This window comes from Miscanthus floridulus, chromosome 13 (assembly GCF_019320115.1).
Source record: "Miscanthus floridulus cultivar M001 chromosome 13, ASM1932011v1, whole genome shotgun sequence".
In the NCBI taxonomy this organism is placed as follows: Eukaryota; Viridiplantae; Streptophyta; class Magnoliopsida; order Poales; family Poaceae; genus Miscanthus; species Miscanthus floridulus.
The window spans coordinates 66669054-66692061 of NC_089592.1; the positions used below are offsets into that span (position 1 = coordinate 66669054).

General features: G+C 46.7%; 1 pseudogene; it reads left to right on the forward strand.

The window, feature by feature from the left end:
- Positions 1-11662: 11662 nt before the first annotated feature.
- On the forward strand, positions 11663-12914 carry LOC136502130 (trimethyltridecatetraene synthase-like; annotated as a pseudogene).
- The last annotated feature ends 10094 nt before the right edge of the window (positions 12915-23008 follow it).

Here is a 23008-nt window from a genome sequence, read left to right on the forward strand (position 1 = left end):
TTGGAGGTGCTTTTGCAAACCCTGAAACCGTCGCAGGATGCTGGGAGCATAGTAGGATTGCCATCGATCGTGCAGAGAGCTTCTGGAAAAGAGTGAGCCTGCAAGGCAGAGGCCAAGTGAATCGCGCATATTCTGCTGCTGTTTGTCATTCTGGTGGTTGTGACTTGTGAGCATGGCGCGGTGATGCGGAGGTCAGATTGTGGCCCAGCCGCGCCCAGGTCTGGTGTAAAGACGGCCCAGATGTTTGGGCGCCCTCGCTATTCGAGCCTTTGGGCTGTGGTACCGTAGTTGAATTGCATGAGAAAATTGGATACTAACCGGTTCTTCCAAACTCTCTTAAAAAAAACGCGGTTCTTCCTAAGGTAGATACTGACCAGAATCACTCCACGGACACTATGGGTGATGCACTGATGCACAGTCTCTTCTGCTTACGAGTTACGGCACGCTCCGATCCATACACATCCATCTCCTATTGCAGAGCTGCCCCCCACCCCCACCGGTCTGTTTTTGATCCATTAAGGGTCTGTTTGGTTAAGGGACTAGAGACTAAAACATGATCTAAACTTTAGTCCCCTACCCTGTTTGGTTCAAGGGACTAAAGATCATTAAGGCAGTTGAACAAAGACCAAGGTACATCTATTCAATGCACTAAGACAGAGCAGGGCACTAGCTTGACCGGCCCCTACCTCGCCGACGACGAGGACACCAGCTGGTTCGCCTCTCCATCCCGTGTCGCCCTGTGTAGGTTGCGCGGTACGCGTCGATCTCGAGCGATCGTGGTAGTGCTACAGGCGGCTCCGTCGGGCTAGCTCACGATGGCAGCGGTCGGATCCGGTGAGGAGGTGACCGACGCACATGGCGGGGATCTAGGGTTAGGATCAAGGCTCGAGGTGGTCGGTGTAAAGCTCAACCGTGCGCACGAGCTCGGCTCTGCGCCAATGGCGAACACGGAGACGCACTTGTAAAATGGGACTAAAATAGAGGGAGGCCCTAAGAGTAGTACTGCGATTTTTTTTAATTTTAACACTTTGTAAACTAATTTTAAATCTAACACTTTTTTTTTCAAAACTAATACTTTTCTTCGCGCCTATTGTCATGGCGCGACGAAACGCCTATGCCGCGCCATGCATGGTGGCGTGGCAGGAGGGTGACGTGGCAAAGACCGAGGCCGCTGACCGGTGACATGGCAGGGTCTGCCGCGCCATAGATATTGGCGCGGCACTGACACGCCACGAAGCATGGCGCGGCAGGACCTGGACGCAGACAGAACATCGGCTGTTGTAGGTGAGGATCGGCAGCGACGCGACCATGGACCATGGACCCCGGCTTCCTCGACCCCTCGTCGGTAGGCTCCGACCAGGTGCTCTAGTCCGACATGGGGTCGCGCAGCACGGTCTACTACTGCGCGTCTAACCAGGGTGCCTTCTTCGGCGATTTCGTGGCGGCGATGACCAAGCTCGGGAGGATCAGGGTCAAGACGTCGGCCACCGGCGTCGAGATACGCCGGGACTGCCGGTTCTCGAACTAGTTGCTACTTAATCTCGTCGGCAGTGCTGCCGCGATGCATTGAAACGAATATGAAGCAAATAAATGGAGTCCGTGCGCAAGTTAACAAGTTGCCACATAACATTTTCATTGGTTTGACATAAGTTCGACATAACATAACCAACTAAGCCTGGAAGTTTCAAACGCCAATATTCGTTCGACCTAACAAACTAAGACCCAGAAGTGTAAGGATCCCTCGGACGCCCCTGTCTCTTTGGATTTGTTGGCAACACATTGGGAGTGTAGCCAACATCGGTGTGGTCGCACTGCTGGTGCGTATGGCTCGTACCCTGCAAGTATATGATATGCACGATTACTTATATTCTTAATGATCATTAGTTCATGGAGCCTACGTATTTAAAGAAACTACCTTTGTTAGTACATGTGAGGCTCCTTGGGTACAAAGCGGGGCACCACCTAGCTGAGACATGCTGATCTCGTCCTACGACCAATCGTCCCACTGGTCGTGCTGTCTGCGAAAGCCCAGGGGGTCATCGTCGTCGTCGTCGTCCTTGGTTGCATGATCCTTCCCAGCGCTATGTTGTGGTGGTGTACGCACTGCGGAAGTGGCACCTGTCACCGACTGAGAAGATCCGGCTAGTGTCCTCAAAGAGGCTGAAGACGTGCCACCTGACCACGCCGGGAGTGGTGGTTCCACCCAAGTGTCCATGTAGCTCAGCTTCTGAGCTAGCTTCCTGCAGCTCTTCTTCACCTTTTTGCATAAATAGATGTTAAAGTTAGTGCATTTCCCAAACGCATATACACTAAAGAAACATTTTCAGAACAGACAAGTTTATGTTTACCTCCACAAAAGCCTCGAGAACGCCTGACCCCTGCCCTCTAGACTCGTGAAGCCGGAACGCTGCTTCGTTGGACATCCTTGACAATTGTGTCGCCTGGGTACAGAAACACGGTTGGACAGTTTTAGTACACATACTTAATACCAAATGGATAACAAATTGTACCATTCAAGTATCTTACCACGTATCTTTGAAGCGGGGCTCTCTGTAGCTGTGTGTCCTCCCTAGTGGTAACGTCGTACACATCTTCGATCACATCTTCCTCTGAGTCCTCGTCAATCACCTGCTCAGTGTACGGGGGCTTGATATGTGTCATCGTAGACTTGTGAAGCCACCGCAGGTACTCGTTGAAGGTGTGCTGGTCGTGTGGGGGACCCGCATGGACCGGTTGCTGTTCCCTGTTCTGCCATAAGTCGATGTGCGCGTTGTGTGTCACACGCCAATCCTTGGTCTTATACCTCTTCCTGTGGTCATACCTACAACAAAACTATGTTAGTTGTACCACGCTCACATCTGAATTGTAGCTTTGTTATTAATCGATAACGCACCCATGCAATTCTTGGTTGGTGGAGTAAAGTGGTGGTGGGTAGCCTGTCATTCTTCTAACTATCTGCAGACCCTGATGGGCAAGTGAATCTCGACCATGTGGAAGAAAATAAGAGGGATGTTGTAGCAATACTCGCTTGACTCATCCCTAGTGACAGGACTCAGATAGTACTTGAGCTCCGGAGCATCCCAAGGACACTAATGCACCTGAACATTTCATAATTGAGTTAAGTTGTGATATAGTGTACATCGAACAAGACACATGTATGATAGTAAAGAGAGCGTAACCTGGTGCTGTGTCAGGACGTCGAGACCGTCCGTGTACTCCTTGTCCTTGCGCCTCACATTTCCTCTAACTAACTCTGCTTCCATCCAGATATATAGAGCTGTAAGGAGTGTATCCTGTCCGTTCCATTGCTGCATTGAACATGATAATGAAATAGCCATTAATAATTTAATCATATGTAACTGCCTTGAAGAATATAGTGAACCAAAGTACTTACCGATAAACCAGTATTAAGGGGCCTCCCAATGGGCCATCATTCCCAACACCAAACCTAGAGTAGGTAGGAGCAAACCCCAAGGTTCGCATACCCTGAGGTGCGACGGCAGGCAACGCACAACTGTCGATACGTCCATGCCAGGACTGCGCTGCCCCAACTGTACGCCGCTATGTTCTCCCACGACTGGCGTAGTATGTCAAGGAAGATCCAGCTGATGGTGTTGTCCGAGGCGTCTAGGAAGAGGAAAGCACCAAGAAAGTACCAGAGCCACACTCTAGCGAACCTATCGATCTGAGCCTCTTTAGCCTGTGGGTCCAAGTAATCAAAGCGCTCTGTGATCCAGGACGACGAAACTCCAGAACTTTTCCTGAAATTCACTAAAGAAAATAAGACCCGATGGCTGCAGAAAAGTAATGCAAGTATTAAATAGGCTTGAATTGCTCACTTATTTTTCTTTGAAACCTCGTCATCCGGTGGAAGAAAGCCAGTGAACTGAGCCACTAGCTCTCTCCAGTGATCGTTGTCAACTATACCCGTCACTGGAAGTCCTCCCAACCGAAGGCCAAAGATAGCCTTCACGTCCTGCATGGTTAAGATCATCTCGCCGCAAGGTAGGTGGAACGTGTGGGTCTCAGGCCTCCACCTATTATAAGAATAGAATGACTGTTAGTTGACTCAAATTTGTTATAAGAATGTTTATGTATAAAGAAGGCACTCGCACCTATCTACAACTGCAGTAAGTAGTGCTGGGTCAAGGGGCGGAAGACCGTAGTTGACAACATGGACAAGCTTGAGGAAGCCAGCACACCGTATATACGGCGCGTAACGCTCGTCCCACTAGTGCGCCCTGGTGTGCGTGTGGGGCCTCAAAGTAGGCAAGGCCACCTGTGCGTCGGTGTCACTCAAGATGTGTGCTCGATGCTGATCGTCGTACTCCACCTCAAGAATGGGATGCAACGGGTGCTGCGTGGGAGGGGCCATCCTGTTATAAATTGATAAACAAAGGGTTAGAATATTCAAATTAACAATATTCAAATTAACATTATGTAGCATTGCAAAATTTGAACTACTTGTTATGCAATACGAACACAATATGAAAGCACATGTATATATTCAAAGTAACATTAACAGACATATTAAACAACTTCACTAGAAAAATAAGCATTTGACGAAACTTCATCAAGTCATCCAAATCGTCGTATCACGCACTACTAAGTACCGACAATCAATCTCTAAACCCAAAATCCTAACTAACAGTAACCTAAACCCTAACTACCTAACCAAAACTACCTAACCTAAACCCAAAATCAATCCCACTACTACACAAACTTTACTGGAGGCGGGCGATTTGGGTTTCCCGCGGCGGGCAAAGCCATCCGCCGCGGCCTAGAGGCCACGGTAAATCGTGGCTTAACCACGGCGGGCGGCTTTGCCCGCCGCGGTAAACCGATTTACCACGGCGGGCGGTGTAATGTGTTCGCTGCGGTAAATATACTTTTACCACGGCGGGCACGTTACACCGCCCACCGCGGTAAATTCTTTTACCACGGCAGACACCTTTTGTGGCTCGCCGCGGTTATGTGGATTAGCCGTGGCGGGCTTTATTATTTGCCTGCCTCGGTAAATTATTTCCTGAATTAAAAAAATACAACAGGTATATAAATTCAAATAAAATACAACAGGCATATAAATTCAAATTCAAATCCAAATCACATCCAGATTTCACAGATTAAACTTAAAAAGTATGCAGGCATTACACATGAGATAATATACATATATATACATTCACTTCGTCGTTCTTGTCATCGTTAATTCATTACATTTACATATTAAAGTCGTTATACATGCGCTAAGGTGTAATCCTGCGGACGCATCATCGTGGGCCATTTTCTCAGCCTCTCGTACTCCGGTAAAATCGCTAGCGGGCTGTTCTCATGGAAGAACGTGCCCCCTTCAAGCACGCATTTGTCTAAGACAAACTTACATATGTCCGCCTTTGTCTGCTTGAAGCTGTGTTGGATGCTCTGCATGTCTCTCGACCAGTTCAATCCATTCTTGAGCACCCTCCAACTGCCGCTGTACTGCTTGCACACCCTTAGGAACTCACAGGCATAGAAGCCACAGGTTTGTGATCCTACCGGTTGTTTGGCACACTGCATGATCGATACACAAGCATTACAACACAGGCATTAGAACGCATATGAACGGAAAGCACAATTAAACCTTTCAAATACTTACCGGAAAGTTGCGTCTGATTTTGATGCGGTTCTTATGCTTAGCCTTAAATTTCTCTGTTCTTCGATCATAGCATTCAAGATCCTTCACGTACTCCTTATAAGCGCTATACGAAATGTACTAGTATTAGGCAGGGCATTAGAACGCATATGAGAAGACAGTTTAGTCACTTACACTCTGAGGCAATCTTCAAAGGCCTTGTACCCTTTTAAGTTTGGCACTATCAACGAATCAAATATGCAGGCCCTGCCATCCTGAGGGTAGATGATAAATGCAACCCAGTGACCCTCGAGGCCTTGGCTACGCCATTGAAACAAAATACAGGTTACGACGAGAAATAATAATACTAGCTAGCTACCCACTTATATCTACAGGCATGTCTTCGACTTATCCAAAGTGGTAGGCAGCTAGGATACACCCATTTCTCCTGATCTTCTTCATTGCTCCTAGTATGTATCTTGAAATGTTTAACTTCTCATTGTCCATCAGTTTCTTCCTGTGCGCCTCTCTCTGTCGCTTGGTCAAGTCTTTCATGGTTGGATGATTGTCATCTAGGTGGTAACCAATGATGATTCTTTGAGCAATATGCATTGGAGATAGATAGATAACATCAAGTTTTAGTTCCTTTGATATATAGGCCATCAACCTGCAAGGACAAGCCATCGTGGCATATATAAGTAGTCTTGACCGATTCAAAGGCAGGTGATATGTGAAACTCGCAATTCAGCACTTACATAGAGAACAAGGTGACTTGGGCGATGTCAAGGTCTTGTTCCCGCAGTAGTCTATACATGTCGTGGAAGTCCACGGGGAGTTCTACATCGTTGCCGGGCAAGTGGAAGTACTCCGCCACAACCTTGACTAGAAAACCATGCAGGCCAGCTTTTGCCGCTTCCATGTACCAGAGATGAAACCTCCTTGTCTCCCACCTTTCCTCATTGATGAGTTGGGCCTTGGTTATCATGAACTTCCCATGCTCGTAATGGCTGGGGCAGTCATCCGATTCAGGAAATAGATGGAAAGGTGATCTCGGCCTGGGATAGAAATGTTAGTACCATATTATGGCAAAGAAAAGTTATTAGCAAATTATGCTCGCCGCTACCATACCTTTCGAACTCAAGTGAGTATGTGAGCTGCCCTTTGTCGCCTTTAGTCTTCGCCGGCGGTGGAGGACAATGGCTTGTGCTCGCAATGGCAACAGGCGGTGTCTTTTCCCCTGGTTCCTCCGTGCCTCCCGGTCCTTTTCTTGTGCCCTTAGACGGACTGCCGGGAGGTGGAGGTGGACTTGTTGTTGGAGGAGGAGAACGAGGGTGAGGGCTTGTGCCTCCCGGTCCTTTGCTCGTGCCCTTAGACGGACTACCGGGAGGTGGAGGTGGACTTGTTGTTGGAGGAGGAGAACGAGGGTGAGGGCTTGTGCCTCGGGGTGAGTTCCTTCCCTTGTCATCCCCGCCATTGCCTTCGTCATCGCCGTTGCCGTGATCCGGATCATCAGGGGGACAAGATCCGACAATGGATGGTTGTGATGCTGGTGTCGCCATTAGCGTAGAAGTCGACGTCGAGAGAATGATCTCTATGTCGTCCTTGTTCCACAGGACTTCGGAACCCAAGGCAGCTCCAAGGATCGTTACCCCTTCTGCATTTGGATATTCCATTTCAAATTCTTTGTATTTGGTCGCATACCATGTAAGTATCACGGCAGCATAGTTGGCAGGGATCTGGTCTTGGTTGAAATATTTGATATCTTCTTTGGGGTGCATGTAACCCTCACCCACGGTCAACTTTTTTGCCCTGCCGAACGGGGTCGTGAGCTGGACGCGCATGGGTTCTCGGATGGCGTCGATGGGGTGCCTTGGGCGATCCTCGATCATCGATAGTGGCTGCCCTTGTGTCTGCCCTTGTGGAACTTGAGGCACGGCCACGCCAGCCTGGCGAAGCATCTGTGACCTCATCGACACCATATCTGGGTCATTGCTCGTGAAGGCTTCTTTTATGGACCGGCTGATCATTTCGGCCATGCCTTGATCATAGCCCTTCTGAAAGATGCCCTCCTTGTACCTCTGCCTTGACCGGTATGTGGCAGCGTCGGATTGCCATGACTCCATTGAGTTCCAGCTCATCTTCGACGACATGCCACAGACGCAGCCACGGTGCTCGGTGGTTCCCAGCGCTAGGGTCAGCAAGTCCTGGCCCCTACGAACCTCGAAGTTGTCCTTGGATTTAGCGGTCTCGATGACAGCCCTCTCCACCTCCTCGAACTTAGGCTCATTGAAATTGCTCGTGCCCTCCTTGAGCTTCTTCGGCTTGCGGGCATAGATGAAGTCCTTAGCCCTCAAGTCTACACCGTCATACAGATCAGGAAGCCTGGCGATAGCTCTAGCCCTTTCTTCCTCCCACCACTGGGGCCTCTTACTAACAAACCCAGTCATGCCCAAGTGGTGGGGGTGCAGGTTCTTCTTCGCGAGTGCGCTGAACTTGGCGCTCTTTGCCTTTGCTTCTTCTGTTGTTCTTTGTTTGCAGAACTCTTCCCAGTGATGTTCCTTCACCATAGTGTATTTGACACAGGGTGACTTGCCTAGCTTCAGGTAGTACCTGGTCAACATGGACTTGAAGTTTCTAAAGGCTCTTCCTGCCACGTGCATGACCCACTCCCTGCACTTGTTCAGATCGACGTCCTCGGGATAATGGAAGCTCCTCGTCACCTCACCCTAGATATGTGTCTTGTAGTCGACCAGGACATTGTTCCAGTCCTCCCAAGTGATCTCCACCTTGTCCTTGACTATACATGCCACCTGGTTGCTGAACTTGGCAAGGACCGTGGGTGGCGACAACGGGTTTCCCTCTGGTCCCACCTCATGGATCACATGGACTTTGCCGTGGATTTCCCTCCGGTGCCTTTCGTGTTCCCCCCTTCTCAGCTTTGTCCTCTGACCCCTAGACTTGCCTAAAGTGGTTGGAGATGGAGCGGGGGGTTCTTTGTCCCTGACTTGTTCCTCCTCGAAATTCGATTCTCGAGGCACCACCGGCATCTATTCAGGGTTTGGAGACCACGCACTTTCAACTTCGTCGTCCCTCGGTTGGTAGGTCGGATCATCTTCGTCCTCTGTACGACGTTTCTTTGTTGGCCTCGGGGTCACGGACACGTGGCTCTCGAGGCTAGTTGATGATGATGCACTAGGGGTAGGGTCGCGCCATTCGCTTATCGGTTCCTCTGCCATTGGAAAGCTACAATGAATACATATTTCAGTTGTATAGACACGGTTATAGAGTAGTAAAGTAGAGTAGTACTAGAGTAGTAAAGTAGAGTAGTACTAGAGTAGTAAAGTAGTAGTAGTTGGCTCAGATTTACCCCATTGTCATCACATCGCTTTTAAACTGGTTGCTTGTATCTGGTATACAAGCCATCCTAGTTTAGCGGGGGCACTCGATCATCATCGCCGCCGCCTCAGCATAAAAGGGTTCACATCATTGCATATGCCACTGCCTCAGCTTAGAAGTGTGAAAAGAATCATCATTGCAAATACCAAACAAAAGCCATCAAGATAGTTTCAAAATTCGGCCCCAAAGGGCTAAGTCCTTCGGCCATCAAGATAGAGTCACTGCCTCAGCTCTTGTTTTAAAAGTTCATCATTGCATATATATGCCACATAGATGGAGTCAAAATCAAGTGACTTAGTCAAAATCAAGTGTAGTCAAAATCTAATAGTAGAGTGTAGTAGCAGATAGAGTATAGTAGTAGCAGTACGGTGTAGTAGTAGAGTATAGTAGCAGCTAGTAGTAGCAGCCAGCAGTATAGAAAATAGTAGTAGTAGCAGATAGTAGTATAGTATAGTAGTAGTAGTAGTCATATATAGGTACAGAGAGTAGAGATAGTGGTAGTGTAGTTGTACTAGATGTAGTAGTGGTAGAGAGTAGAGAGTAGAGATAGTTAGTAGAGAAGTGTAGTAGTTGTAGAGTAGTGGAGTAGCCAACAGTGTGTACAACAGCAGTAGAGTAGTGTAGTAGTAGTTGTAGAGTAGTAGAGCCCACAATAGGAGACACCAAACAAAGCATATGTGCCACAGTATCCTGACCATCCCCACCGTCGCCGGCTTCGTCGGCCATGTCTTGCATTAGATCATCCATCGTGATGTAATCACGACAACTGTTATCACTGTCGGCTGGCGCAGCTGCTGCTGAAGGATCTTTATTCACCGGTGGTGCTGTCGTTGTCGGTGTCGAAGAGCTCACTCCAGATGCACCGCCACTCGCACCAACTCTTTCGCCATGAAATGTCCAGACTGTGTAGCCCTCGACGAAACCATACATGATCAAATGAGTTTGCACCTCGCTGTCTCGGTGGGCTTTCAGGTTCTTGCAACGAGAACATGGACATATGGTTGTCATCCGCTTCAGTCTCTCACGGTGAGCTTTACCAGCCGCAATAAACTTCCTTAATTCAAAGAGGTACCATGGATCATTCACTCTATCGATCCGGTACATCCATTCCGACCTATCCATCATACCTGCGAACATTATCCGTCACAATCAACATTAAATAAAGAAGAATTAGGAGAAATTGATGATTTTTACGTCCAAAATCATGAAAAAGAGAGAAAATGACGATGTGAAAGATGAAGCATGCATCTATGATGAATCTAAAGTTAAAGAAATACATGACATCATTTTTTTCATTAAAATTGATCTAGATCTAGATCTAGATCTAGAGAGAACTCTAGGTGATGGAAATAGAGAGAGAGGATGGAAGGAGAGAGGGAGAGCCTTTATGAACCTCTTATGATATCCTCCTCCCTCAAATCCAAGCCCTTCAACTCAAATCAAAAGTTTCCTCAAATTTTAGGGCAAAGCCTCCCTCCATGAGTTTTGAGAGAGGAAGACTCGTGGAGAAGATGAAGGGGTTGTGCTGTGTATTTGTACAGGCTTTACCGCGGCGGGCAAGATAAAACGCCCGCCTCGGTAAATCAACTCTTTACCGCGGCGGGCAGTTTAAAGAGCCCGCCATGGTAAATCGTATTAACCGCGGCGGGCGATTCATACCGCCCGCCGCGGTAAATAACTATTTCCTGCGGCGGGCAAGTAAGGTGGCCCGCCGCGGTAAACCATTTTCCCACAGCGGGCGCCTCGGTGGCCGGCCACCGGTTAACCGTGGCGGGCAAAAGAGGTGCCCGCCACGGAGCGCATTTTGGCCACGCTGCGCAAATTGATTCCTGTAGTAGTGTCCCTAAATCCAAAATCCTAACTAACAGTAACCTAAACCCTAACTACCTAACCAAACCTTAAATATCCTAAATCACTAACAAATTCTAAATCGGTGGCGCGCCATGCGCCGTGGCGCGTCAGGGCCGCGCCAAGATCGGTGGCGCGGCAGACCCTGCCACGTCACCGGTCAGCGACCCCGGTCTTCACCACGTCACCCTCCTGCCGCGCCACCATGCATGGCGCGGCACAGGCGTTTCGCAATAGGCGCGGCCAAAAGTGTTAGTTTTGAAAAAAAAAAAACAGTGTTAGATTTAAAATTAGTTTAAAAAAGTGTTAAAATAAAAAAAAAAAGCTCAGTACATCAGTCCCATAGAACAAACAGGCCCTAAGAGCAGTACTGCAGTAGGTTCCAGTCATCATCCTTCGTGCTAAATAATAACTGTAGTAGTACGCCTAGGCCCCAGGTGACTAGGTGAGTGAGTACTCTGAAGCAAAAACGACTCTGCGTCATGGAAAAGAGCTGTCATACACGTACTCGACGTTTACGAGTTAACAACTCAAGGATCGAGATCCAACACAAATACCTTTTTTAAGGACTACTACTACACAGCACAAGACGGTACTCTGTACAAATAATTAGGTTCTCCATCAGTGTGTGCTAAAAGTCCAAGATAAATACAGGACCCATTCGAGACAAGACAAGAGGCGAAGTACACTAACTCAGTAGTACTATTATCATGCCAATCATACTGCTGAAACCCTCAACAACCGCTGTCCAATTTTGCTCCGTTAAGAAGTATCAATCCTAATGCTCTATAAGTAGCACAAGATGTTCACCCCCAAACTTCACTTCACATTCTTATGCGTTGCAACATAGAGTATTAACTCTATGTTACTCACCTCCCTTGCCATGGTGCTCGCCATCGTGATCTTCCACAGACTAAAACGCACATCCCGCCACGTTTATCGCCTCCCGCCGGGTCCGAGACCATGGCCTGTGATCGGCAACTTCAACCTGATCGGCGCGCTCCCGCACCTCTCCATCCACAAGCTCTCCAAGAAGTACGGCGAGCTCATGCACCTCCGCTTCGGCTCCTACTCCGTCGTCATCGCCTCGTCGGCCGAGATGGCCAAGCTGTTCCTCAAGACCCACGACCTGCTCTTCCTGGACCGCCCCAGGACGGCCGCCGGCAAGCACACCACCTACGACTACGCCGACATCACGTGGTCGCCCTACGGCGCGTACTAGCGCCACGCACGCGTCTGTTCCACCCAGCTGTTCAGCCCCGCGCGCCTCGCGTCGTTCGAGCATATCCGCACCGAGGAGGTGCGCTCGCTGGTGCGCGGCCTCTTCGCGGCGTCGGCGTCGGCGTCGGGTCGCGCCGTGCCGCTCAACAAGGACCACCTGTCCACGCTCAGCATGAACGTGATCACGCGGATGGTGCTGGGCAAGCGCCTCTTCGACGGCGGCGGGGAGAAGGAGAACGTGGCGGAGGGGACGGTGTCGTCGCTGGCTGACTTCAAGTGGATGGTGGACGAGCTGCTGCTGGTGAACGGCGTGCTCAACATCGGCGACTGGATCCCATGGCTGGACTGGCTGGACTTGCAAGGCTACGTGCGGAGAATGAAGAGGATTGGAAAGAGGTTCAACGAGTTCATAGAGTACATTCTCGACGAGCACGGCGAGCGTCGGCGGCGCGAGGGCGAGAGCTTCGTGGCGCGGGACATGGTCGACGTGCTGATGCAGCTCGCAGACGATCCCACCTTCGAGGTCCAAATCGGCCGCGTAGGTGTGAAGGCGTTCACCCAGGACCTCATAGTTGGTGGCTCTGAAAGCACGTCCGTCACCGTGGAGTGGGCAATCTCGGAGCTCCTTTGGAAGCTAGCCCTCCATCTTCGCCATGGCCACCGAGGAGCTCGACCGTGTCGTCGGCCACGTAAGTGTGAAGGCTACGTGTGTGTTCATTTTCTTATTTATTTCACAAATTTTTCTAGTGATCCATATGTTAGCTAAAAAATAAACGTAAATTACACAAAATACTATGTATCGTTAGGAATATGTGACTGATATTTTTTTTACATTTTTTTACCATTCATGATTTATCATAAAAACATGCAAGTTAGCATCTTTTATGCGCATGTAAGTTCACAACTTCAGTACTCATGCAAGTTGTAGCAGTAGTACTCATGCAAGTTGTAGCAGTAGTACTCTAAGGCAGGCCTGCGGGAACGTGGCCGCCAGGCTGCGAGCCGGCCGGGGGTATCGTTTCGGATTATCGGTAGTTGAACTCTGGTTGAGTCCGCGTCGGCCGAACGTGGCCGCCAGGGTGCGAGCCGGGCGGGGGTTCTCGTTTAAACTCCGGAGATTATTAAGCAGACGATAAGGTTTGGAACTTTTTAGGTGTAATAGATTATGTAGTAAAATCATGAAGGCCCCGTTCGGCTTACCTTAAAGCCGACTTATTCGGTTTCCTTTTTTAGGCAAAACAGTATTTTTCTCTCACAATAATTTAGTCAGAACAATGTTTTTCAGTCAGTTTCAGCTAAGTTTTAGCAAGCTAAATAGGGCCGAAGAAGCCAAAGTCCATTCAATGCGCTGACAAAAATCTATAGATTGTTTTAACCTTGACGATGTCTGCGTTGTGTGTTTTCAAGCACTGCCCAAATTTGGATATCACTGTCTGTTCAAAAACCTATTTCACTGTCGGATTTTAAACTGACAGTAGCATATCGACAGTGATGGGAGGTTGACATCACTGCCGATTCCTAAAAACCGACACAGATCTATAACCAACAGTGTCGGTTCCTGGCTCCACCCGGCAGTGTCCATTTGAACAACACTATTGGTTTGTAGCCTTAGCCGACAGTGATAACAATGCCGGCTCCTGGCTCAAGCCGACAGTGTTGAGCAAGCCTACACTATCAGTTGGTGTCTCAAGCCGGCGGTGTTGAGCAAGCCAACATTATCGGTTCATGGCTCAAGCCGGCTGTATTGGTCGAGCCATCATTGCCGGCTGGTGGTTCAAACCGACAGTGTTGTCGTCGGTTTGGATTTCAAGCCGAAAGTGATGGCTCGACCAACACTGCCGGCTTGAGCCATCAACCGACAGTGCCCTCTTTATCATCACTATCAATTTTGTGATAACCGACAGTGATCTCTTTTTCGTATTTTATTGTTTTATAATTTTTTTTTATTTTTTCGTGGAATTAGGTTTCGCTTTATATTCGCTACGTAGACGATAGGTCCATCAACATTAAACATTACAAATATTATGGTTACAGTTCAAATGTACTTATCAAGATCTCGATCCCTCAAAATAAAAAAGAAATTACAAAAGTCTAGAGAGCCGCTCCATCCCGTACTGCTCCTTGTACCTCACAGACTGTGCAATGGAGAACGTTCCATTAAATTCCAAGCACTCGGATAGGATGGAGGCTGCTAGCTCCGATGATAGTGCTACGATTTCGATGTCTAACAGTCTTTGGTGTTTAAATTTCTTGCACTGTCATTCAAAAAAGATGATATCGAAAGGCACAAATGTAAGAGATAACAGTAGATCGTTTTATTGAATTAACGGATATAAATGAAATGGGGATTATATACACCAAAGCATCTGCATGCTCTGATTTCACGCCGAGGTAGCGAAGCATTGCCCACATTACGTAGAATCCGCATTTATTGTTTCCCGCCGACTGGTTTAGGGTCTCCAATTGCATTGGGGCAACCTAAAATGAGACCTTCGTCCCACCAATCATTCTTTCCTGGACACTATGCCACATCATAAAGTATGAAAAAGGGGCAACATTAGAATGTGCTATGTGCGATTATAAAATAATATGTTATTAGGTTCACTTACTCTTTCAGCACTTTGATTAGGGGATCGAGCAAAGAAAGTTCCTTTTCCCCCGAGTCCCACACCTTGATACGATTTTTGCGAATATTGATAACAATGAAGACGAAATGGTTGCTGTAATTACAAAATCCTAGTTATTAATGAATAATCGTAACTAAAAAAAGAAGCATAAAAATAAGAGCAGAGAACACATACTTGTAGTCGTAGGCTAGAAGTATTTCGGTTTTATTATTCATCTTGAAAGCTTCGAAAATGGCAACCAATGTTACCATCAGATCTTCCACTTTAGTTCCATACATGCCTCCACATGATTTCTCGTTGACTAGCTCAGGGACCAACAAGGCTATATGAGCGATTTTTCTGTTTAAGCAATATTTTGCTACACACCAGCATAAATCATGGGAAATGTTCAAAAGTTAATTATTGGTGTATCAAGAGAGTAGTTAATTATAATATCGTACGTGTAGGGTACTTACAAGAGGGTAGCAGATAATAACTTCAAAACCCATTTGATCCGTCTCTGTTGCTTCGGCGATGTAATATTTATGGAAATCACGCATATATGTTGTCACATTTTTAAACTCATCGTTGGTCACCAAGAAATTGCCTCTTTGATACTGGATTGTCGGTTTTGCAATCTTTTTTGAATCATAATAGATGTTCGCGGCATCATCTAAGGTTAATCCGGGGTTGTATTTGACAATCTTGTTTATCTTCCTTTGATCTTCATGGTGCATCTCTTCGATTCTTAATTGATTGTTCGTTTTCTGTGTTTGCCTATCGAATTCGGACTGCACCCTCCACTTAGACAGTGAGGCAATAAATTCCGGAATCTAACAGCATCTTCCCTGTTGCATTTTTCTGGCTTTTTTTGGTTCAGCAAGTTTGTTGCGCTGCCACTGAACATCATTTTCTTTTTTTGTCGGTCCGCTTTGGGAGAATTAGCGACCGAATCCGAGGACCTTTTCTGCGACTACGAGGATGTCTTTGATCTTGTTTTGGGCTAAGGTGAAGGAGGAGGAGGAAGAGAATTCTATTTTCTCGGGGCTAATGAAGAGGGAGGAGGAGTCTTCTCTTTTGTCGGGGTTGATGAAGATGGAGGAGGACGAGGAGGAAGAGAAGGAGACTTCTGTCTTCTCGAGGGTGACGACAAGGGAGGAGGGAAGGCAGAGTGATCTCCTCTATTGGGAGATGGTGAGTGATCATCTCTGGACGCCGGAGATTCAGTCGTCCTTATCATCCGAAGACAACTGGTGATCAAATTTAATGAAGCACTTGCGCTAGACCACATGAGCGCCCTTGTTCTAAACAAGGTGTTGCCTGTCTTCCTGTGTGGGGTAATCAATGTGTATCTTGTTATACTTCTTATCAAGTATACTATCAATGCTGATATGGGCATACCCTAGTGGAATTGGGCGGCCATTAATGGTCCCGTCTCCCACAAGCCAGGCCCGGCTGACCGCCACCTTGTCAGTTGTCCATTGCTGACGGATGTACAACTTAACATTGACGGGTTCGATGATGCTATCCACTGGATGAGGCACATTCATCTCTTCTTTGTCAAGTGGGGTCGATCCGCAACTGTTGCGACCCCTGAACTGTGGGCTAAAGCTAGTCAAAACAGGGTCTAGTGTTACTCCTGATCCCATGGACTGCATAGCTACCTTGACTCGTTCTTTAATGGTCGCATCAATCCATCTTTTGAATCTATCTTCAATCTCTTTTAGCCGCCTTAGTGTCTTTGCCTCTTGTGCTGCTCTACCCCTTGAGCGGCTCCGATAAGTGGAAGATTTTTTCTCGAATGCTAATTTCTAAGGAACAAGACCGGCTCCTCTATTGCGACCAGGGTCCTTGTTTTCAAGTGCTTGGGTGAGCATGTCATTCTTCTTATTAGAAGTGCGGGTCCCTTGCCTCACCTCATCATTTACCTTAGAGATCCTCTGGACGAGGCTGCTCAGGGCTAGATTTGTGGAGCTAAAGCTGCCGTCCGTGTTGTGGTGTACCCCCTCGCCATACAGAAATATATTGATCTGGGCTCCCAATTGGCAGTCTTAGCCTCAACGCCAAGCCGTTCCAACATCTCAAGTTCACTTTCAAATTCAACCATCTTACTAGCGTGGCCACAAGAGCTGAGATGATGAGGATTCGTCGCTTTAAGCGAGTTTTCCTTATTCTTCCTGCTCAGTTTCAAGTACTCCTTGGATTCCCTGTATTGCTTGAATTCCTACCAGAAGTCCTTCTGCTTTACTCTCCATAGTCCCAATTTGGCTCTTTACCCTCGAGGATAAATTTCTTGTACAATGTCCCCTTGAAAGTCTTGAAGCATGTCCCCATGATTTCTTTTGCTTTTTTCATGACTTGCTCCTTGTAATAGTCCTGTGGGAAAGTGAAATACAGTGGGATCTTGTTCTCCCATATGTCATCCTTCTCACTTTTGGGAATCCTCCACGGGTCATCATCTTTCCCAATCCAATTCATGTACTTAATCAGGATGTAGTCCCTTACAAGTGCTCCGATGACAGTCTTGTATTTGGACGAAGCTTTACGCGGTTTGATCGGCTCCCCGAATTGGTCAAAATCAGTGATGTGCAGTGTGCATTTCTACCAGTAGGAAGCTGTGACACGCCTTGCTTGGTTCTGACTCCTCATCCCTTACAAGTGCTCCAATGATAGTCTTGTATTTGGACGAAGCTTTACGCGGTTTGACCGGCTCCCCGAATTGGTCAAAATAAGTGATGTGCAAGTGTGCATTTCTACCAGTAGGAAGCTGTGACACGCCTCGCTTGGTTCTAGCTCCTCGGTCGGCTGAAGCTCTTACTGGAGACACCAAGTAAGATAAGACCCTCTCAATTAATTAGCGTGTGTGGCTACCTAGTCACATGATACCTAAGTTATCTGGTCATCTTGGGCATCTTGGTCATCTTGATCTAGCTGGAGACAAGTGGTAGGGATCCATGGTACCTCATTCTCACCATCATGATTGACACCAACACCGTTTGTCGAATCATGTGGCTCTTTCGTCCCAGCGATATTAGCTGCTTCTCCTTGTTGCCTATCGGTTCTTTGGTGACGGGTTAACGAGCGATGAAGAGTCATGGCTATGACATGATCGTGGTCAATTTTGGCTACATACAACTACTAGTAGCATTTGTGCATATATGTATATTACCCAACTAATAGAGATTTAATGCAAAGTCTAATAATAAGTCCACATACTGTTCACATAGAACAAATTCATTGTTTGATTGGCTATATAAAACAAAGTCCACCTACTGTTCTACGAAACTAAGCCTACATCAACTTTCAAATAAGAAAAACAATGACCATAGCCATAAATAAAAGCATGATATCTTTCCAAGACCAAGGAGCAATTCTCCTAATCTTCATATCTCCGGTGGGTGGCTCCTCTTCAATCTCCAGTGCCGGCTGATGGCCATGGTTTGCACTCGTTGCACCATAGTAGGCCCTCAAAGCTTTAGCTTCTGTGTTGTATTTTTTGTAACAATTCCATGGGTAGCGAATGACTTGAGCATAGCAATCTTCTCAGGTAAGGTAGATCCTAGGCACCCAACCAACATGCTCTACATACCATGCCATGGTTGCCTATACATTTAACCAAATTAGGTTGATAGTGCTATGTCATTCAAACATGTTGTAGACTAAGCTTAGTGTATTGAGCAAAGTTGTAGACTATATTCAAATATTTAAACTTCAATTTGCAACACAACTAACTCATGAATTTCAACATCTAACTCATTTCAATCAAACTTTGAGCACTAGTATGTCTTCAACCATGCTTCAAAGGACCATAGTGTTTTAAGCTAATTTGTTCGGCATAGATCAAAGAACATTTGCTACTAAGGAACTTTGAAATGTTTATACACAAAATCTAGATAAAAAGAGAATAATAGGTTGTTGTTATCGTCACGGGTATTGCAACGAACACCTAAGGGACAGTGATGGAAGCACTCACCGTGGGGGTGCGATGGCAGCTCTTCGTGCGCTGCTAAGGGCCTCGGTCTTGGGAGATGCAGGCGCGGTGGTGGGGGCATGGCCTATGTCATGGAGTACCACGGGGTGGATGAGGAAGACGAGGACATAGGCGGCGGTGGTGCTCTGATGGCGTCTAGGAAGACGAAGCCGCTGGTGTGGCAGGGATGATGTCGGGCATTGAAGAAGAGGATGGCACGATGGCTATGGACGGTGACACGGGTGGCGGTGGAGCTCCGTTGGCGTGGAGGAAGATGATGACATGGGCGTGGCTAGGATGGCAACGACGGTTAGCGGCAAATCATCGAACACCTAAGGGGCAGTGAGGGAGACGCTCACCGTGTAGCGTGGTGACGCCGCTATTCGTGCGCTCCTTTAAATCCATGCTGTGGGACGGGTGGGAGGGGACGTGGAAGACGCGGGGTGGGGGATGTCGGCGTGGAGGACCATGGGGTGGGGGACACCGGCGTGGAGGACCACGGGGTGGGGGACACCGGGGTGTAGGATGACATCACGGGTCTTCCTTGCTGGCTGGGTTGCACAGGGACGCACGAACATCGTCGTTGAAGAAGAGGAGGGCGCTCTGGCTACAGACGATGGCACGTGTGGTGGCGATGCTCCGTCGGCTTGGAGGAAGTGGATGGCACGGACTTCAAATGAGTTAGAAAAATTTCAACCCATGCCACCGGGTTATATACTCATGGCACATCACTACTAGTGCCAATCCAACACGGCAGTGATGTGCACTACCACAACCGGTTGGACTGAAAGGTTAAAAACAAAAAAATAACCTAAACTAATGAATTCATTATCCTAGCGCAGTGGTTAAGGCCACACACTCTCGACTCCGCGACCTACGTTGGAATCCTAGGTGGGCCAAACTTTTTGTTTTTTTCTTTTAATTTTTTAATCACCTAACTGTACTATGTCTAAATAAATAAAAATAAAAAACTACACCTAATGCAATTACATTACTAGCGTAGCGGTCATGGTTCTGCTCTCAAGAGCTCGAGACTAGTGTTCAAACTCCGGGCGGGTCAAAAAAATTTTATTCTATTTTATTTTTGAATATAAACTAACTACACTATAACTAAATAAAAGAAAATAAAAAAACTCACCTAACACAATTACTATCCTAGCGTAGCGGTTAAGGCACTACACTCTAGAGCCTAAGGCCTGGGTTTGAATCCCGTGCGGGGCATAATTTTTTATAAAAATATATCTATCACTGTCGGTTTTCAAAATGAAACTGATAGTGATAATTGTCATCACTGTCGGTTTTGGTCCATCAGTGTCGGTATCTTGGAACCAACAATGATGATTATATATAATTTTTTTCTTTTTTAAACTGAATAAATTCACGTATATATATTCCTATTGCACCTATGTCCAAATGGATTAATTTTTTTTGTGCAAGCATGTACACCCAAATTATGGCCCCACAGAAGATCTTAGGTTTTTCTGATCATTTTCTTTATTGTTATATTTTTCTTTGTGCTAAACATGACAAAAGAGGCCCAATTACATGTTGGACATACTAGAATTTTGCATCCACCTCAACCAAAAATTGGTCCCTAGGGCACATAAGACCCACCAGAAAAGTTTGGCACCATTCCGAATTGTTTCAGGGGTAGGCTCAGTTCAACCTCTAATTAATCGGTGACGTCGTGCAAAAATTCAATAAACCGGAGAAACTACCAAACCATCTCAAAAAAATCCTAAACTTAGTGTTTCCTTCACCCATGGCACGTGCAAGCCTAAGAAAAAGTTTAAGACGAATACAATACCGGAATGCATATGAACCACAGAAACCTTGGAAACCTTGGTGTTTAGTCAATGTAGCATGAGAGGACTTCTATAGGTTTGTGAAGCATGTATGTACCGCCTAAGTCAAAAATTCTTGAATTTTTGTTGCAAGCATGTACACCCAAATTATGGCCCCACACAAGATCTTAGTTTTTTCTGATCATATTCTTTATTATTATATTTTTCTTTGTGCTAGACGAGACAAAAGAGGTCTAATTACATGTTGGACACACTAGAATTTTGCATCCACCTCAACATAAAATTAGTCCCTAGGGCACATGAGACCTTGTGGAAAAGTTTGGCACCATTCTGGATTGTTTCGGGGGTAGGCTCAGTTCAACCTCTAATTAATCGGTGACGTCGGGCAAAAATTCAATTAAACCGGAAAAAGTATCAAACCATCTCAGAAAAATCCCAAACTTGGTGTTTCATTCACCCATGGCATGTGCAAGCCTAGAAAAAAGTTTAAGACAAGTACAACATCAGAATTTAGAGTTCTTGTTGCACATCACATGAATTACATGACAAACACAAGCCGAATTAAACTTAAACCTTACAAATTAAACCTAAACAAACACTAATGAGGGGTGGATGTACAATACCATACATTTGCATCCAAGCATGGTAATTGATGTCATAGATTCTTTAACCACTGCTATCGATGAAGGCCAATGCTCATATGATTGTACTGTCTCATGCTTCAAAAGACCAGTGACATGATCATCCATAGATGAAACCTACTAAATGACCATTGGCCCTGTTAGTAATTCTTATGTTAAACTGGCGTCCTTCAATAGTGTGCTGGCTGAGATTCCTAGTATAGTACTCCCTGTCATACCAAGTCTCTCTATAGCTTGGTCTAGAATGGACAACAAGCCCAATGCAGCATAGGTACTGTCATGGAGCAAAACCTGCAAGCGGGCAAAACAAAAAAATGAGGGTTCGTTATTACAATAACAATAATAAATAACTATGACTCATGTATCAGTGACATTGACTTTACCACATCTATATGTTTGTAGCTCGCCTAGTATTCGCTTACTTGCGGAACGGGGACATCACTAGCATGCAAAGCTTCTATCTTGAAGTGCGAGAAATCAGGCACCTGATAGCAAATGTGCTGAAGTGCCTCCAAACAGTTATGTAAGGAACTGTGACGCCTAAGAGGGGGGTGAATTAGGCAACTTAAAAATCTATTCTAAACTATGGACTCTAATTCCACCCTAGCAAAACCTATGCAAGAAAAAAATCTATCTAAATTTGAACTATGGTTTTGCTAATGTGTTGCTATCTCTACCAAAAAAAGTCTTGCAACCTAGGTTCCAACCCTATCAACTAGTCTATCAACTAAGCTAGGAAAGTAAATCACACAACCTAGATAACAATGTAAATGTGGAAGGTAAAGATGAGGTAGAGATGCAAACTTCCATCGACGACACTAGTATTTTTACCGAGGTATCGAGTAGCGCTCAAGCTTCCCCCTAGTCCTTATTAGAGCCCCTAGCAAGGAATCCCTCGCAAGGGCCAAGCTCGCAATCGAGTAACTCCATGGATAGCCCTGAGCCTTCCCCACGCGCAAGTGGGTCTCCATTGTGCCTTTCGGCAAGCCTCTCCTAGACCACTTCCCGCCATCTTCACTATCAAGCTTCCATCTGAACCGTCGTGGGCCTTGTTCCCTTCGGTACATGGTGACGGCCACACCACAAATGTGGTTGGTGTGATCTCGCAAGACTACAAGCCCCTCTGATGTATAATAATTGTGTACGCAAGCACTGAGTGATAAGAGGTGTGCAAACCTCACTAAACACAAGGCCTAAACCTAGAGCAAGTGCATAAGCGGTGGTCTAATCAACCTAAGCACTTCACAAAGCACCTACGCTAATTACCTAATGAATCACTAAGCACTATGCAAGTGGAGATCACTAAAATAGTGTATCAACACCCTTAGTATGTTTCCTTAGCTCTCCCACTCTCAAATGCCCAGTTGGAGGCATATTTATAGCCCCACAAGTGAGAAGTAGCCGTTGGACCCGAGATCCAACTTTCTGCTAGTGATCGAACGCTGATCATGTCTTGATCGAATGCGTCTGGTCCTGCTGCCCATTGGAGCACGCGCATTTGATCGGACTCTCGGCCGAGTCTGGTCTCACTTGATCGGACATGTCCGGTCACGCTTGCGCCGCTCTAGAACCTTTCTAGACTTGATCGGACACTACTTCTTGGTGCGTCCAGTCGTCCTACCATCGCATTCGGTTATGCTGAGAACGTTGTCGTGACGATGAACAGTGTCACCTATGCGTCTAGTCACTACTTCGCTCAGCGTCCGGTCATCATGTATTCATGTCTGCCACTATGGTTGCATAGGCAACGATCAGACGTGTCCAGTGCCTTCATGGTAGCATCCGGTCGTCTCTACCGAGCCCCTTCTTCATTTGTTTCTTTGCGATCTTGCGTCCGGCTTAGTTCCTATCTTTGTGCTTGGACTTTGCTTGGTTTCTTGGGTCTTCTCTTGTGCTTCTAGGGTCTTGCTTAT